The sequence below is a fragment of the Mauremys reevesii genome, linkage group 23, assembly GCF_016161935.1.
Source record: "Mauremys reevesii isolate NIE-2019 linkage group 23, ASM1616193v1, whole genome shotgun sequence".
Taxonomy (NCBI): Eukaryota; Metazoa; Chordata; order Testudines; family Geoemydidae; genus Mauremys; species Mauremys reevesii.
In genome coordinates this window covers 11947147-11961927 of record NC_052645.1, presented here as the reverse complement: position 1 = coordinate 11961927, position 14781 = coordinate 11947147, and positions in this window count along the sequence as shown.

Sequence of the window (14781 nt, the reverse complement as noted above, 5' to 3'; positions counted from 1 at the left end):
CAGAGGCACTAGGACTTCGCTGGGGAAGGAGCAGAACTAGCTGAGGCAGAGAGAATAGGGAGCGGGGGGGAATAGCAGGGAGTGCGACAGGAGGGGTTGAGGTTTATTTTTTAAAGTTAATTAAATAATAAGCTGGCAGGTGGCCTGCCTGGCCTGGGAAAGGAATATGCAACCTGTGGCTTCTAGGCACTACTTTGAATCCAGACCAGAGTGATATTGACATTGTTGCCAACTCCTGTCACTGTATCTGGTGTTTTTCTTAAAGCCCCAGCTCCTGGATTCACAAGGTTACTGCGAATCTCCACTTTCATTTAAAAAAGAAAAAGTTTCTAGCCCTCATGAAGATTGTGCAGAAAAGCTTGAACAAGACATGACCAAGTGCAGCCTAAAGGCTCCGAAACCAGAAGGCAAATAAAATGAATGTATTTAATATTTTTTTAAAATTCTCATGAATTTTGAACGCTTTCAAGCATTCAACACTCATGGGACAGGCCCTCCAAAATAATGAGATATAAAACAATGAATTGTTTTATTTAGTTATTTATTTATTTCTCTTGGGGTAATGCATAGGAGCCCCTGTCACGGACCAATATTCCACTATGCTAGGTGTGGCGTAAACATAACAGAAAGACAGTGCACACCCCAAAGGGCTTGCAAGCTAATGATACTTTCACGGGTGATTTTTTTTTCCTTCTTTTTTTTGAGCCTTTAGACTTTGCTCGGCTCACATTTACAAGCTTTTCTTGCAAAAGCTGGCAATACTCCAGGACAGTGGGAGTTACTGAAATTGGCCAAGTTTGAAGGCTTTTGAGAGGCCTGTTTGGCAATGTTCCCTCTAATTTTTTACATCCATGTGTGGAATGAATGTTGTTATGTGCACCAATATGGAAGTGATGTGTGGTGGAGTCGGGCCGAGGGGTTTGGAGTGTGGGAGGGGGCTCAGAGCTGGGGCAGAGAGTTGAGGTGCAGAGGGTGAGGGCTCTGGAGTGGGGCCAGAGATCGGGGACTTGGGGTGCGGGAGGGGGCTCAGAGTAGGGCAGAGGGTTGGGCGTGGGGGGGGGTGAGGGCTCTGGGGTGAGGCCAGGGATGAGGAGTTTGGGGTGCAGGCTGCCCCGGGACTGTGGCGGGGAGAAAGGACTCCCCCCAGCCCTCTCTCACTGCAGCAGCCTGGGGCCGGGAAAGAGATACCTCTCCCTGGTTACACGGCTGCACAGCTTAGAGGGAATTTAGCTGTTTGTTTGGAGTGAGTTTCTGGATCTCAGACCAGTTCCTACTGGGGCCAGCATCTGCTTTACAAAATCACCGTCATGCTAGGCACAAATTAACCCACCCCTTGTTGGTATGCCCAGCAGAAAGGCCAAAGGTTGAATGGGCAACAGAGGCTGAATTCTCTAGGGGTGGGTTCCACAAGTCAAAGATGAGGCACATTGGTGGGATTATGTGTGTGTGTGCACTCCAGTTTCTGCTGCCTGTGCTGTATGGGTTCTGTGGCTGCCGAAGGAATTCAGTCGCCAAGACCCTCAGTTCGTCACCTCTTACCAGTGCTGGATTGGTGACAGCATGGTCTCTGCCTCTTCTCCAGTTTGTGCCTCCACAGGTCAGGTTCTTGCCAGCAAATGACTTCACCACATTGATTTCCTGAGGGATATGAGACAGCTGGCCGTTATGGTCTCAGGTATAGACAATAGCAGCACTGAGATAGCTTTAATGACAAAATTCCCAGAGGATTTTGGGTGGTTGTAATCTTGTTGTTGTTTTGTTTTGTGGTAGCATCGAACAGCCCTAGTCATAGACCAGGATCTCCTTGTGCCAGGTGCTGTACAAATAGAGAACAAAAGGACTCTCCTTCCCTTGAAGATCTTACAGTGTAAAGTCCTGGCTCCCTCTAGTAGCTGTCTGAATACAGTACATGCAACGTGCTCACAGTTAAAGGAATTCTTTTTTAATGGAGGCCTATGTTTTTGGGGCTGAAGGATCAGTGTTTGGTCTCTTTTGTCTGTATGTGGCCAAGGTGTGTGAGTTTTTTTAATGGTTTTCCTTCTGCATGTGTAGTTGTGTGTGTCTGTACATAAGAAACGTAGGTGTATTTAAAAAATTTCGGTGTGCAGTTGTGCACCTCTGGGTGTTGTGAACTACAGTGCTGATGAAGGAGTCAGACTGGCAGCCCTGGAGACTCAAGTCCCATCTTTATGCACAAAACAGACACAGTATGGGCAACATGAATGCCAGCTTTGTCCATGCTGTCCCCCAGGGCTCTGCTCTGGAGAGGCCGGCTCTACGAGTGAGAGGGGAGTTCACTCCTTAGGCTCATCACTGAGATTGCTAACAAGGGGGCCATTTGGTGCCAGCGATGTGGGTTGTTTTGTGATGTGGGATCCAATTCAGCCCAGATGAAACCAGATGCATTGGAGTCAATGGGAGATAAGCCTGCTTACACCAGGACCATATGAGGCCCCTCATCTCTCTGTATGCTTTGTAAACTCCATATCTACAATGGACAGACAGGTGCTCAGTATTAGCTGTAATAGATCAAACCTCTGAACCCTCTTTCTGTGTAATACAAGCCACAGACTGATAGCAGGAGAGAGGAAGAGGTTCCAGTTCTGTTTCCAGAGAGTAAGTGTTGCTAGATCTCTCCCATTCAGAATAAAGCAGAACTACATGGACATCAATAATCCTAGCTGAGGGTTTGTTGCCAGCTCTGCTCCTGCCAGAACAAGAGAGGGCAGCACAAGCTTGTGTAACTAACAAATGAGGTTGGGTGTCTTCATAACCTAATGTGAAGAAACCTCCTCGGGAAACGTTTTTGTGAGTGAATTTTTTAAAAGGTGCTGAAAAGCGATGTGTTTAAACATTTACTTAACCGTTTCTCTGAAGCATCGGCAATCTAGACAACAGCATGGTGGTGGTGCATGAAACCTGCTAGGGACAGAAAGAAACTGTCCGGTCTGCGTTCCCTTGCAAGTTAAAACTTAATAATATTATTTCCAGCCCCACTTGAGTTAGCAGGATTTTGCAGTGGGCTAAAGAAATTCCATAAGCTCTGAGTTAGGCAAGACCTGGCCCTATAACATCAGACTGCAGTATTGCCATCCCCAAGTGTTCAAAAATCACGAGTCAGCCCTCTAAAAATTACTATTTTGTCTTAAAAAATAAATTAAAAAATTCATTCTGCGTTCTTCTCATTTGCTTTCTGGTTGTTGAGTTTTTATTGTGCATACGGATCACGTTTTCCAGCTTTTCTCCTCAACCATGAGGACCAGAAACTTTTGTTGTTTTTAAATTAAAGCTGAGATTCTCATATATTCACAAGACTCCAGGAACTGGGACTTTAATAAAAGCTGCATATAGTGGAAGATGATAAAATCATGATTGTTTGCAAGACTGGTACTGTCGAGGATATGGCCTCCTATTTAGTAATTTTTCTAAATTTCATGGTGTAAATTTAGTGCTTAAGAATGGTGCTGTTTTGATAGCCGTGGGGTCTGATGTCCTCTAAGAACATAAGAACGGCCATACTGGGTTAGACCAAAGGTACATATAGCCCAGTGTCCTGCCTTCTGACAGTGGCCAATGCCACGTGCTTCAGAGGGAATGAACAGAACAGGTAATCATCGAGTGGTCCATCCCCTGTTGTCCACTCCCAAGCAACAGAACAGATACAGCATGGAGAGCAAAAGGCAAGCTTCCCCCACACTCTTCTCCTTGATTATCTCAGCTGGAGAAACCACCATCCCTGGAAGTAAAAAGGAAGTTAATTTTAATAATAATATTTAGTTATAATCTAGTGCTTTTCATCCATAAATCTCCAAGGTCGTTACAGTGCTCACTTTACAGATGAAGAACCCTAGCCCAGAGAGGTAATGTAAATTTGCCCAGCATCATCAATCAGTGAGTCAGGGGCAGAACTGGGAACAGATGTTCTGATTCCTGGTGTTATGATCTGCTGAACCACACTGCCTCCTCAAGAGCTGCTCAAATTGGTGGCTCTGCTGAGACTGCTAGTCAAGGAGTTGCGGGGGTTGGACCTGCAGACGGGCAGCGCACGGAGACCCCCTACCCTCCAGGAGGCTCTGCCAAACATGCCGGCTGCTTCCGGGAGCGGTGTGGGGCCAGGGCAGGCAGGGAGCCTGCCTTAGCCCCACTGCGTCACTGCCTGAGGTAAGCGGCACCCAACTGGAGCCTGTACCCCAAGCCCCCGGCCCCAGCCCTGAGCCCCCTCCCACACCCTAACCCCCTCATGCACCCCAATCTCCTGCCCCAGCCCTAAGCCCCCTCCTGCACCCAAACACCCTCTCAGAGCCTGCACCCTGAACCCCCTCCTGCACCCCAACCCCCTGCCCCAGGCTCAGCCTGGAACCCCTCCCATACTCCGAAGAGCCTTGGCCCCAGCCCACAGCCTGCAGCACCCCAACCCTCTGTCCCAGCCCGGTGAAAGTGAGCGAGGGTAGGGGAGAGCGAGCAACAGTGGGAGAGGGGGATGGAGTGAGTGGGGTGGGGCCTCAGAGAAGGGGTGGGGCAGGGGTGAGACAAGGGTGTTTGGGTTTGTGTGATTACTGATATTTTTACATTTTCTTTGAGGTACATCCTGCACTTATATTAAAAAAGTGATCTTGTGCTTAAAAAGGTTGGAGACGACTGGTTTTGATGATACAGTAGTTTTTGTAACCTGGACACTTTTCCACTGGTAACTGGTCTGAAATCCATCAAAGTCAATTTACACAGCCCACCAAATTACTGATTGTTATTACATCAGCTCACTGATTGTTATTACAGTTTGACATTCTGCAAACACTTTAAAAATGTCAGTGATTTACTCTTTGTTAAAGCAACAAAGAATCCTGTGGCACCTTATAGACTAACAGACGTTTTGCAGCATGAGCTTTCGTGGGTGAATACCCACTTCTTCGGATGCAAGAAGTTGTAATTAGATAAAGTGGTTCCAGTATCTTTAAGATTCTTTTGCGTTTTTCCTTCCCAATTGAATAAAACAGAGCATGCCTCCTCCTGAGATAAGCCACAAAGAGTAGACTGGAAGCAGTGACCGCACAAACAGAAGCCCAGATCCCGTGATCACATTGACCAGGCAGGAGGTAAGAGTTTTACTGGCCATTCTTCTTCTGATGTGACTGCTGTGCATAGAATGAAACTTTGCAATGGAATGAAACCAGTTGTGCCAGAAGAACGTTGTTACCTCAAGAAGCAATTTGTTTCCCCTTTGCTAAAGATGTGTGGCTTGACAAGGAAGCAGCAGCTCATAATAGAAACAAGTGGGGAATCCTCTATTATTAGACTATTGTGTGTTGGGATTTGGAGTGGGAGCTAGTCAACAACTGGAACATCTGCATAACGAGTCAGTGTTGGTGGGACACTGGGGACCTCTTACTAATCTTTAAGGGCCTGATTCTGCAAACTGCTGAGATCTTTCAGCGGTCTTTGAGGGAACCCATCGAAAGCATCTCACAGGATTCAGGGGTCCCTAGTAGACATCCAATCATTTCCCGTTCTTCTTGTTAAACAATTGTACTTTCAAGACGCTTGACTGGATGAAAGATCTATGGCATGATCCTGTGAGCTACTGACCTCCTTGACTCCCGTCCACTTCAGTAGGAGTGGAGGGGTTATCGGCCCCTCCCCTGAGGGGGTCCTGAGTGATCCCTGCTTTTAAAATTAATGGGTTTGTGTGCGAGAATCTGGCCTGGGGATGGTTAATTTTAATTTACTGGTTTTAGCTCAGCATTTGAAACTGACCCAGATAGTTTTCTCATCTGTGATATTGGCAGTTCTTGACTAAGAGCCTTTCCTATTATTGATCTCTCAGAGGGGCCTTCACTTAAACTGGTGGAGTTAGATTAGGGATGGATTTGGACAGGGATGCTTTAAAAAATGTTTGCAGATGCATGGAGCAAAAGCTGGAGGCTTCTGACATAACTGAAAGTAATGTATAAATTCAACGAGGAAACTGATGAAAATTGGTTCTCTATTATAACATAAAATGATGTCTTAAATTTTGATCGAAAACACTCTTTTTATGATGAAGATAATGTACCTTGATGGGACTAATAAATCTGATCATTCTTTCCCCACGTGATGTTTTCAAATTAATATAGAAGCTTGGCTTTTTTTGGCGGGGGGGTAACAACTTTAATTCCTATCTCAGCTTCACAGCAGGTGAAAAATTTTCCTGCTTGACTTTCAGCCCCCAGCTCCTAATGGCGTATTTGAAAGAAGTTGTGGCAAAACTGCATTACAGATTCAGATGTATTGGCCGGTTTTATTATCCACACCCCATTTATTGGGATTCAGTATTTTGCAATGGTGGAGACATGATAATTTCTCAGACACAGATCTGCCCCTTTGGTAAACAGTATGTATAGTTGCAGACTGCATCTATAATATATGTATGTGTGTGTGTGTGTGTGCGCACACGCAGATAGTAGGGGTTTGTGCTGCAATCCAATATGTTCACATTTCTCCAACCCTGTGGGTTTGTAAGATTCCTTAAAAGATTAAGGTTTGAATGGGCTACAGAGACTGTACTCCTCCCTTCCCCATCAAGGGGTCCTTCCAGATGAGGGTTGAGGCCCATTGGCAGGGTACTTAGGGGGTCGTTATGCCCCTTGCTGTACCTGATCTCTAGATAAAAGGATTTCAGTTCCCAAAGCTGTCAAGCTATCACCATCCACCAGCACTCAAGTCTTTCCTGTTTTTGTATTCTTTGTCCCATGTCATTACTTGACCCCTGTTCTTTTGTAAAGCATTTGTCTTCCTTATTTTTTTGTTTGGGGTAGGGTGTATTTCTGTTCGTTTTGGATGGAACTCCTTTGGGATCTCAACCCATCCCTACAGGGATCAAATAAGCCATCTCCTTTCACCAGCCCTAAATTTACAAAATTCAAACTTATATTTACTACCAAGAAAATAGAAAGTTTGACATCTTGTCTCCACTTGCCCAGTTGAAATGTTACACTCCCTCAAATATCTTATAAAAATAAAATGAGAGAGAATTTCAGGAGTTGTTAATAATTCTCCAGCTGGCATTATGTCTCATATGTTTACATCCTACACTAACGTCCCGTGGAACAGACTCAAACCCAGTGGCTAGATTTCATTTGAAGCAGATGTTGGGGCTCTAACCAAAGTGTTTGTATCTTACATGCTGTATGTTGTGGGACTCATGGAAACAATCCACTGGGCGACCGTGCAAGTGGATATCTTCTTTAGGTTTAAAAAAAATAGGCTCCAGATGGCATAAACCATTTAAACTATCTTGATATGTGTAACTTGAAAGGGGATTAAGTTAATTTTTTTGGTCTTCCAAATGCTTCAGATTTGGCTGGAAACAGAAGCCACTGTTTGATGTCGATCGTGACTGAACTGGATGATTCAGTTTGAAAGGAAACAAAATTGAATTCACCTTTTACCGTGTGTGGTGTTAAGTGGATGTAGCACTGGTGAAAGGTGGTGGCTTGACAGTGCTGTCTCTTTTTAATCTCTAGCATGGGAATAGCACAGGCCGCAGTGGTACAGGCTTCCCCATCGCTGCCACATTAGAGAGGTTGATTCTCCGCTGCATTGTGCTCTATGAATGTAGCTGCATCTGGCAGAATCAGGGGCCTGATTCTCCAAGATGTGCTCCTGTGTGGTTATTTACACCTGGGCAAAATGGGTGTAAAATACGTCAAACCAGACTTCTCCATTCTCTTACCCCAATAGTAATATTTTTCACCCACTTTGCACAAGGGTAAATGACTTCAGAGGGTGCCAGGCAATGGATATATGGGTTCTGTGGGCTTGATCCTACAATCTTTCCTTTGAGTGCTGCATGCTCAGACAGGTAATCTAATTAATGAGACTGCTTGCGTAGTGCTACTTAGCATGAGTAAGAGCTGTAGAATCAGCCCCAGGAGCATATTTGACCACGTTACAGTGCTCCATCTCAGCTATGGACACAGGAACCTATTTTGCTGAGCGAAGGAATATTTGCCAGGATGCTAGGGTGTTTGATAGATGCCCTGGGCACTATTAAATTCCATCTGCAGCAGTCCCTAGAGATGGCCAGAAAGGACCTTGCTATAACAGCTCGATCTTAGGATGGCATCTGTAAGGGCTGGTCTGTACTATGAAATGTTACCATGTTTGAACATGGCTGCGGATAGCTGAGTTAGCTGACAGAATGCTCACCACGCCTTTGTGATTAGTGTACATGGAACAAACCATGTTCGGCAGCTAACTTAATTCTTCACAGCACTAAAATAATTGAATGTAGTCAGTGCAGTGTTGTTCCAGGTACATTACTGCAATGTCTGCATTGGGCTGGAGTCATGCCCAGAATAATTCTTAGAGAGGAGAAATTGTTTAGTGATTAGGACATTAGCCTAGTACTTGGGAGGGGGGGTTCGAGTTCCTGCTTCATCATGCACTTCCCGGGTGACCCTAGGTAAGGTGCTTAGGTTCTCTGTACCTCAGCTCCCAATCTGTAAAATGGGGATCATAGCAGTTTTCCTACCTCAAAGGGGTGTTATGAGGAGAAATACATCAAAGACAGCGTCTGAGCACCTCGCAGTGTAATGGGTGGGTATATACCAGGGGTCGGCAACCTTTCAGAAGTGGTGTGCCAAGTCTTCATTTATTCACTCTGATTTAAGGTTTTGCGTGCCAGTGATACATCTTAACATTTTTAGAAGGTTTATTTCTATAAGTCTATAATATATAACTAAACTCTTGTTGTATGGAAAGTAAATAAGGTTTTTAAAATGTTTAAGAAGCTTCATTTAAAATTAAATTAAAATGCAGAGCCCCTGGACTGGTGGCCAGGGCCCGGGCAGTGTGAGTGCCACTGAAAATCAGCTCACGTGTTGCCTTCGGCACGTGTGCCATAGGTTGCCTACCCCTGGTATATACCATCGATAGACGCAGGTACAGCATGTATTCGGGGTGGCTTTGCTGTCTGAGCTTCAGGCAGACAGAGCTACTTTGCTCCGGTCCCAACCGGGTCGACTCAGCCCTTGGTTCCTCCCAGGCAGATAAATTGAGATCCATGCAGACTATTGGCAGATCATCCTCCGTGAGCCTTCACTACAGCACGACTACAAAAGGAGTCCAAAACATGGCTGGACTGATGTGATTACGGCCGTCTTCATATGGTGTTTTTGTCCCCTTTGTACTTAGAAATGTATCAAGGGGGCTTAATTAGAAATAGCTTTTGCAACATTGGATCTGAGTAGGTGGTCCCCAGTGAAGTGAATTTGGGGGTCTTGGTTTAATCTCCGTTGGACATTTAACCACAACACAAAATTGAAACACACTGAACATTTTGCACTCTGGGTTGTGAGAGGCACAGGATGGGAGCAGAAAGGAGTGTTAATAGGCCAGTATTGTGATGCACTGGCAAAGCAGTGCGTTTGCTGGACTAGCAGAGGTGAGCTGTAGTGGCAAAGCTCCGTGTCAGAAATGTGCACTGCTCTGCCTGCACTACGCCTGGTTCTAGCGGTGGTCTCCCACATTCAGAGGGACCAAAACCACCACAGCAGTTGGAGACAAATGATATCTCAGTTGTCTGTAGTTTGTAACTAATTTTAAACAAATAATATGTGCAGATAGTTGTGGCATATGACATGCTGATAAAAGGGTTAATTTCTAAAGCAGCATTTGAAACCTCTATAAACACTGTCCTTTGAAAAATTCAGCCAGGTGCCACAAGTACTCCTCGTTGTTTTTGCTGAGACTCTTTGGATGCTGTAATGCTTTATACCTTGCTGGAGAGCTTTACGGCTGGGTTCTGTGAGAAAGCTCCACAACACGCTTGTCTTCTCTTTCTTGCTAGCTGCTCATATGGCTAAACTGGCTGAAATCAGACAGCTAAGGTGCTACATTTAGGGAAGAAAAAACAAATGCAGAATAGGGGATAATCGAGAAGGATCTGTGATGGTGGTGGATCACAACCTCAACATGAGTCAACAATGCGATGCTATTGCAAAAAAAGCAAATGCAATTTTTAGTTGCATTAACAGAGGGATAGCATGCAAGTCACGGGAGGTGATAGTATCGCTCTACTCGGTGCTGGTTAGGCCTTGGCTGGAGTACTGTGTCCAGTTTTGGTCACCAATGTATAGAAAAGATGTAAGAAACTGGAAAGGATCCAGAGGCGAGCGACAAACGTGATCACAGAGTTGGAATGCAAGCCATATGAGCAAAGGCTGAAGGAACTGGGTATGTTTAGTTTGGAAAAGAGATCGAGGTGGGACATGATAGTGGTCTTCAAGTACTTGAAAGGCTAGAGAAAAGTTGTCCTCTCTTGCCACAGAAGGTAGGACGAGGCATTGGGCTCAAACTACAGCAGAGCAGATTTAGATTAAATCTCCAGAAAAACTTCTTAACTAAAAGAACAGTAGGACAATGGAACAGACTGCCTAGGGAGGTTGAGGAAGCTCCTTCACTGGAGATTTACAAAGGGAGGCTGGATAGCCACCTGTCTTGGATGGCTTAAACACAACAAATCCTGCATCTTGGCAGGGGGTTAAACTAGATGACCCTTGCAGTCCCGTCTAACCCTATGGTTCTATGATTCTAATTAATCGTGTACTCTTTAATAACTGATGCAAGGTGTAATTTTCCAAAGGAGATCTGGATTCACACTACGGGAATAAGTCAGCTTCTGGAAACAGTGAAATCCTGACCCCTCTTGAATTACGTAAATCAGTATTTGGCTATCTATAGAATGCAATAAAAACCAGGACGGAATTTCAGGGTCCTTATTATACTAACATGATTAAACTCCGGTCTGCACTACAAATTTGTGTCAGTATAATTATGTCACTAAGAGGTGTGGAAAATCCACCCCTGAGCGATGTAGTTATACCAACCTAATCCCCAGTGTAGACAGCGCTATCTCAATGGAAGGGCTTCTCCTGTCGCCATAGCTACTGCCTCTTGGGGAAGTGGGGTACCTATGCCAACAGGAGAAGCTCTTCTGTTGGTGTAGGTAGCATCTTCACTAAGCTCTAAGGCGGCACAGCTGCACCGGTGCAGCAATGTAAGTGTAGACAAGCCCTAAGCGTGAGAATCCCCAGGATGAAACGTGCTCTGTTGGCGAGGGGAAAGTGAGTGGCTCAATGTGAGGTTGTGGAGTTCGCCTCTGCAGAAGGAGTTTGTTAATCAAATGAATTTGGTGGTCACTGTGCCTGGAGACCAAAGCCTACCTGGAAACCCAGATCAGATAGACAGGAACGTTAATTTGCAGTCTGTAGTGCCTTCTGCCCTAGGATTGTTCTCCGTGGCCATGGAGGGTAAGATAGGAAGTAGTCGTCTTAGTTTGCAGCAGGGGAGATTCAAGTTAGATATTAGGAAAAGCTTTTTGACTCTAAGGATAGTTCAGCACTGGAACAGGTTACCTAGGGAATGGAATCCCCATCCTTGGTGGTCTTTAAGAACAGGTTGGTCTAGGTTAGGGTGACCAGAAGTCCCAATTTTATAGGGACAGTTCTGATATTTGGGGCTTTTTCTTATATAGGCTCCATTTACCCCCCATCCTCTGTCCCGATTTTTCACACTTGCTATCTGGTCACCCTAGTCTAGGTATACTTGGTCCTGCCTCAGCAGGAGGGGATGGACTAGATGACTTCTTGAGGTCCCTTCCAGCCCTACATTTCTATGAATCTATGTGATAATTCATCCGATTGGTACAGAGACGATCAGTCAGGCAATTCCACCCTGCTTCTTTCTTAACACAAAAACAAAGGTCATCCAATGAAATTGAAAAGCAGCAAATTCAAAACTGCCAAAGGGAAATATAGTTTCATACCGAGGGTCGGCTCCTGCGGATAATGAAGCCAGTGGCAAAACTCCCATTGACACCAGTGACACAGGATCAGGCCTACAGTGCCCAATTTGAACTGATTGCATGGAGGCCAAGAGCTTAGCAGGATTCAAAAAAGGATTGGACGTTTATATGAATGAGAATCAGGGGCGGCTCCAGGCACCAGCACACCAAGTGCATACTTGGGGCGGCAAGCCACGAGGGTCGCTCTGCCGGTTGCTGCGAGGGTGGCAGGCAGGTTGCCTTCAGCGGCACGCCTGCGGAGGGTCCGCTGGTCCCGCGGCTTTGGCGGACCTCCCGCAGGCGTGCCGCCGAATCCGCGGGACCGGGGACCTCCCGCAGGCAAGCCGCCGAAGGCAGCCTGCCTGCCGTGCTTGGGGCAGCAAAATACGTAGAGCTGCCCCTGATGAGAATATTCAGAGTTATAATAGTGAGGGTTAAGAATGCCAAGAGTTTTGGATCTAAATCCTAATGCTTCAAAGCACAAGCCAACTTTGACTAATGGGGCAAAGGGGGTGGGTAAGAAGAAATTTAACATGTAATTAGGTTCCTCCAACAGTCTATTGTAGGGTTTTCTTCCTCCAAAATTGGTGGTGCTGGCCACTATAGGAAACAGGGTATTGGACAAGATGAACCTTTGGTCCTGTCTCAAAATTCCTATGTTCCTGTTCTGTTACTGGAAACTAAAGAATGATGTTCCCTTTAGAGAAACACTGAAGGAACTTTTTATACCCACTCCCTTCAAAATCTTCTTAGAACTGTTCCCCGAAATATACATTTTTAGCTGCTCTAATTGGTCTGGGAAAAGGTGGCTCTTAGGTTCAAGGCTCAGGATGTTCTTGGTTGCAGAAGTCTTCATGCTAAGTTTACCGTATTTCCACATGGTTCACTTTGGGATCATCAACTGCAAAGAGGCCAGTGTCTGAGCCTGCCTGTAATTTGTGAAATGTTTGTGCTGATACCAGTGGCTAATTAAAACCTCCCCTGAAAATGTGTAGTGCTCGTGTGTGGTCGGGAGCGTATCATGTAGTGCATCTGGAATTTTCCAGAGACAGCAACAGCGTTTGAGCTGATGTCTTGAACGATATTTTTAGAGTATAATCCCAGTTGATAGCAACATCAGATTTATGGCTATTGACTTTGATCTAGGATAGCACACAGCTCAATTGAGGAGCAATACACAAATTGATCACAAACTTCTAAAAGACTGTTCTTTCTATAAAGGCCTCTCTGTACTGGCCTGCAGTATGTTATATATTTTTCCTGTGCACTCTTTACCATCATTATGACTTTATAAAGCTGTTATAACAGCTCAGCCTTGCCACTGAGAATCAATGTAATGATCTGGAATTGCTTTAAACCATCTTTGCCTGGTAATGATGCATGTGTCAGTTGCTGACAGACCTGTGGCCTGGCTGACACTTCCTGCTAACTTGAAGATAAAATGTAAAATTGAAGTCTTGACTCCTTGTAATCCGTAAAGATCCCAGAGGCATTTATGCAAGAGTAGGAGGGTTAACCTTGCAGATTTGGGGTAATGTTTTTCAAAAGTTAAGGTCATAATAGGTTGAGATGGAAAAGAACTATTGAATGGTTGAGACCATCCCTTTGCCAGTGCAGTGTAACAGATCCATAGCTATCTAAGACTTTACCTTTGTCACTATGCTGCAAACCATGGTAATTTCAGCAGGGATAGAACCCAGATCTTACTGCTCCAGTAGCTCAGCCTCTTGTATTTGAATTGAAGGAGAGCTTTCAGTAACTACGTGCCTATGACACATACCTGAGCAGCTCTGAATCTGTTCCGTAAAATCTATTGGGTTTCCGGGAAAACGGGGCGGGCAAAGCCCGCCCCATGCTAACGGACCCCCCCCCCCAGCCTAAGGGGAGGTACCACAGGGCCGCAGAAACCCACTAATTGCGGGGGACAACTAATAAAAGAACAGGGACAGGAGTGTGGTCAAAGGGTCATAAGAAGGGATCCTGACGGGGACACCGAGCAGAGAACCCCGGACAGCGCCCACTGCTCCTCGAAGGCGTCAAGGGAGCCAGCGGACGCCGCCCAGAGGAACTCCGCCCGGAGACGTGAGCGGACGAGGGACCGGAAACAAGCCCCACAGTCGCAGGAGTCTCCGTCGGCCAACCTCCTCTCCCTGGTCGCGTGGATGGCCTTTTTAGCCAGGGCGAGGAGGAGGTTGACCAGGAGGTCCCGTGACTTTGTGGGGCCACGGATAGGGAGTGCATGGATAAGGAGGTGAGGGGAAAAGTGCAGCCAGAAACGTAAAGGCAGTGACTTGTATACACACTAGCCAGTACATTACAGCAGGAAGACATGTTGGATATTGAACTGACACTGCATTTGATCCTAACCAAAGGCCAAGACTTCAAGGGAGGTGAAACTATCATAAACACAGAAAGTGAATTTGCAGCCAGAACATTTTAATAGATACAAAAAAAACCCAAAAAACAAAGAGGAGAAAAACTTGTGCAACCCCGTTGGCTCTCACCAGCTCTTGTAAAGATTTTCTTTTTACGATGAGGCTTCATAGCCAAATCAGTGAAGTAAGCTGTGCCCCAGCTAATACAAAAATTAGCACTTAGTTCTGTTGGGGCTGGGGGAAGGTCAGGTTAGAGTCCCAAACATGCACAGCAGGAGCAAGGAAGTTTATGAGAGTAGAGATGTTTTGGGCATGCTCAGTGCTAGCTGTAATTATTGTATGGAACTTAGATACTGTGGTGATAGGCGGCTACTGCTGGATGGATTGAGGAAGTGGTCAGGGGAGAAGAGGCAAAGGCAATGAGGTTAGTTTGAGAATATCCATGGAGGTTTAAAGGACAATGGCCAAATTCAGCCAAGGTGCTGGGATAATTTTTATAGTGGGCGTGCTGAGAGCCATTGAACCAAACTGTACACCGTTTATATAATGGAAATCCCTTCAAGCCAGGGGGTGTGGCAGCATCCC